Source organism: Gossypium arboreum, chromosome 6 (genome assembly GCF_025698485.1).
Source record: "Gossypium arboreum isolate Shixiya-1 chromosome 6, ASM2569848v2, whole genome shotgun sequence".
NCBI classification, from domain to species: domain Eukaryota; kingdom Viridiplantae; phylum Streptophyta; class Magnoliopsida; order Malvales; family Malvaceae; genus Gossypium; species Gossypium arboreum.
The window spans coordinates 40,499,662-40,504,378 of NC_069075.1; the positions used below are offsets into that span (position 1 = coordinate 40,499,662).

General features: G+C 40.2%; 1 non-coding gene across 1 annotated transcript; it reads right to left on the reverse strand.

Annotated features, from left to right (window-relative positions):
• Positions 1–344: 344 nt before the first annotated feature.
• Positions 345–451, reverse strand: LOC128294435 (small nucleolar RNA R71). Its single transcript, XR_008284746.1, has one exon. It is a non-coding gene; the product is annotated as a small nucleolar RNA R71 (small nucleolar RNA).
• Positions 452–4,717: the final 4,266 nt, after the last annotated feature.

Below are 4,717 nucleotides of genomic sequence, written 5' to 3' on the forward strand. Positions count from 1 at the left end.
TGCCAGTAATTAACGCTCTTAATCCGGGTATTAGGAGACTTGAAATCGAGGCAGAACAATTTGAGCTGAAGCCAGTCATGTTCCAAATGCATCAGACAGTAGGCCAATTTAGTGGAATGTCTACAGAAGATCCTCATCTTCATTTAACAGTATTTATGGAGGTGAGCGACTCTTTCAAATTAACTTGAGTTTTCGAAGATGCATTACGATTAAAGCTGTTCCCGTACTCACTAAGGGACAGAGCTCGAGCCTGGTTGAATTTATTGCCACCAAACTGAATTTCTACATGGCAAGAGTTAGCCGAAAGATCCCTCATGAAGTATTTCCCGCCAAGCAAGAATTGTAAATTGAGGAACGAGATCACTACCTTCCAACAAATGGATGATGAATCCTTGTATGAGACGTAGAAACAATACAAAGAACTACTAAGGAAATGCCCTCTGCATGGAATCCCACACTGCATCCAACTTGAGACATTTTATTATGATCTCAATGCTCACACAAGGATAGTAGTGGACGCTTCTGCTAATGGTGCTCTCCATTCTAAGTCTTATAATGAGGCTTACGAAATCATCGAGAGGATTGCCAATAACAATTATCAATAGCCGACCAATTGAGCCGCGTCAGGAAAACGAGTTGCTGGAATACATGACGTGGACACTCTCACTTCACTTGCATCTCAGGTATCTTCAACATTCTCAATACTTAAGAATCTTACCGCTAATGGGTCTAACAGTTTTGCAGCCCAACCACCTCACCAATTTGAGAGTATAGCCTATGTTTATTGTGGGGAAGGACATTTGTTCGAAGAATGTCCATCAAACCCTGAATCCGTATATTACATGAGTAACCAGAACCAAAATCGAGGAAGGCAAGGACTGCAATCTAACTTTTACAACCCATCGTGGCGAAACCATCTAAATTTTTCCTAGAGTAACGAAGGGGCTAGAACTAGTAACAACTACGCTCAATCTAGATCGACTCAGCCGCCTAGTTTTTCCCAACAAGCTCAGAAACTAGCTCAAGTCGAATCATCCAATAGCTTAGAGAATTTATTGAAGAAATACATGGCAAAAAATGATGCTACTCTAAGGAATTTGGAGAATCAAGTGGGCCAGCTGGCTACTGAACTTAAGAACCGACCACAAGGTGCTTTACCTAGTGATACGGAGAATCCAAGAAATCTGGGGAAGGAACATTGTAAAGCGTTGACATCGAGGAGCGAAAAGACAGTAGAGCCTAACACTATCGAAGCTGAAAAGGAAGCCAGCTGAGGCTCAAGACTCAGAAGAAGTTCAACCGAGTATTGAAATTCCAGTTACACAAGAACCAGAATCTGCAAAACCCGACAAGGTAATTCCCAAACCAACTAATTCTGATCAACTAACAACTCTGTTAGATGCAGAATTACCGCAGAAAATGAATCAAGTAGTTCCAGTAAAGAAACCTCCACCATCCTACCCTCAAAGACTTCAGAAGCAGAAGCAGGAAATCCAATTCAAGAAATTCCTAGACGAACTCAAGCAACATCATATCAACATCCCGTTGGTTGAAGCACTTGAACAAATGTCAAATTACGTCAAGTTTTTGAAGGATGTCCTGTCCAAAAAATGAAGACTTAGAGAATTTGAGACGGGAGCTCTGACAAAGGAATGTAGCGCATATCTTCAAGACAAACTACCCCCAAAACTGAAGGATCTTGGATGTTTTACCATACCTTGCAACATTGGAGCAGCATATTGTGGTAAGGCATTATGTGACTTAGGTGCGAGTGTTAACTTGATGCCTATGTCAATATTTTGAAAGTTTAGGATAGGTGAAGTTAGACCTACTACGGTTACACTTCAACTAGCAAATCGATCCTTAGCACATCCAGAAGGAAAAATCGAGGACGTATTGGTACGTGTAGATAAATTATTCTTTCCTACTGATTTTGTTATCCTAGACTTTGAAGTTGACAAAGAAGTGCCGATTATCCTAGGAAAACCGTTCTTAGCAATCGGAAGGACCCTTATAGATGTGCAGAGGGGAGTACGATGCGTGTTCAGGATGATCAGGTAACATTTAATGATTTTAAGTCTATGCGATTTCCTGACACAATTGATGATTGTTCTGCAGGATTCGATTTAGAGCATTTAATAGTGGAAAAGGAGCTCAACTATGTTGAAGATCCATTGGAACAAATTCTGACATCAGATCCTCCAAATGATGAAGAGGAGGATGAATATTTAGCTTTGTTAGAAGCTAATCAAAGGGGGTTTAATCTACAATCCCGCTTTGAATCTTTGGAGTTAGAGAAAAGGGAGTATGCCCAACCAAAAACGTCAATTGAGGAGCCACTTAGGTTAGAACTAAAGGTACTACCCTCACATTTGAAATATTTTTATTTAGGTAACGCTTCTACTTCGCCTGTGATCGTTTTAGCAGAATTAACTACTAAGAAAGAAGAGAAACTCATCTTGGTGTTGAAACAATTCAAAAAGGCTATCGGATGGACCATAGTCGATATCTACGGTATTTGTCCATCTGTATGTATGCACAAGATTATCCTAGAAGATGGCGAAAAAGGGACGATTGATAGACAACGAAGACTGAACCCCGTCATGAAAGACGTGGTGAAAAAGGAGATTATCAAGTGGTTAGATGCGGTATCATTTATGCCATCTCAGACAGTTCGTGGGTAAGTCCAGTCCAGTGCATGCCAAAGATGGGAGGTATCACAGTCATAGAGAACAAGAATAATGAGTTGATACCAAATAGAACAGTTACAGGATGGAGGATTTGCATCGATTACCAAAAGTTGAACAAGGCGACTAGGAAAGATCATTTTTCTTTGTCGTTCTTGGACGAGATGCTGGATAGACTCGCTGGGTGAGACTATTACTTCTTTCTCGATGGATACTCGGGTATAATCAGATTACAGTAGCACAGAAGATCAGCACAAGACAACATTCACCTGCCCGTACGGTACATTTGCATTTAGACGCATGCCATTTGGTTTATGTAATGCACCTGCTACGTTTCAAAGATGTATGATGTCTATTTTTACTGACATGGTTGAAAAGTACTTAGAAGTTTTTATGGATAACTTTTCAGTGTTCGGAGATACTTATGATGATTGCTTAGCCAATCTAGCTAAGGTACTAAGATGATACGAAGAAAAACCTAGTACTTAATTGGGAAAAGTGCCATTTCATGGTATGAGAAGGGATTGTTCTAGGGCATCAGATAACGAGACATGGAATCGAGGTAGATAAAGCAAAGGTGGATGTTATCGAGAAACTCCCACCTCTGATATCTGTAAAGGGTGTTAGGAGCTTCTTGGGTCACGCCGGGTTTTATCGAAGATTTATCAAGGACTTCTCCAAAATTGCTAAACCTTTATGCAAATTATTGGAGAAGGACACGACGTTCAAGTTTGATGATGAATGCTTAAAAGCTTTCAAGGATTTGAAAAGTATATTAGTTACGGTACCCATAATTGTCACACCAGGCTGGGATCTATCATTTGAATTAATGTGTGACGCAAGCGATTTCGCGATAAGAGCTCTCATGGGCCAACGAAGGAACAAAGTTTTTTATCCCATCTACGATGCAAGCCGGACTCTTACAGGAGCTCAACTGAACTATACGGTAATAGAAAAAGAGTTACTTGCTATTGTATTTGCTTTTGACAAGTTTTGATCTTACCTTGTGGGTACCAAAGTAACTATTTATACGGACCACTCAGCAATCAAGTACTTACTTGCCAAGAAAGATGCTAAGCCGAGACTAATCCGGTGGGTGCTTCTACTACAAGAGTTCGATCTAGAAATTCAAGATAAAAAGGAAGTAGAAAACCAAGTAGCAGATCACTTGTCCAGATTGGAGCCTCAAGAAGAGAATTCTTCTATTATACCAATTCAAGAAACGTTTCCAGATGAACATATACTGAAGGTAAGTCATGTCCATAGTACCCCTTGGTTTGCTGATATTGGTAACTATTTAGGTTGTGGTTTGATGCCAATTGATAAGACTTATCAACAAAGGAGAAAGTTTCTTCACGATGTTAAGTACTATTTCTGGGAAGAGCCATATTTGTTTAAAAAGTGTACAGATCAGATGATCAGGAGATGTGTGGCAGAAGATGAAGTACAAAAGATTTTATACCATTGTCACTTAGCTTCGAGTGGGGGACACTTCGGAGGTACTCGTACAGCAGCCAAAGTATTGCAAGCTGGATTCTTTTGGCCAACACTATTCAAGGATGCATATGCGTACGTAAAGAGTTGTGACCTATGTCAAAAGGTTGGAAATATCACCAACAGAAATGAGATGCCTCGAACTAACATCATTGAGGTAGAATTGTTTGATGTATGGGGTATTGACTATATTGGTCCTTTCCCTCCGTCTTTTGGTCACAAGTATATATTAGTAGCAGTAGACTATGTGTCCAAGTGGGTCGAAGCTGAAGCTTATCCGAAAAACGATGCTAGGATTGTAATTAAGTTCTTCCAGAAACATGTGTTCACAAGGTTTGGAACCCCAAGAACTATCATTAGTTATGAAGGGTCTCACTTCATGAACAAGTGGTTAAGATGGTTATTAGACAAGCACGGAGTGAAACAAAAGGTTGCAACAGCTTACCATCCGCAGACGAATGGGCAAGCTGAAGTGATAAATAAGGAAATCAAAGGCATACTTAAGAAGGTAGTCTGCCCAAACCGACGTGATTGGT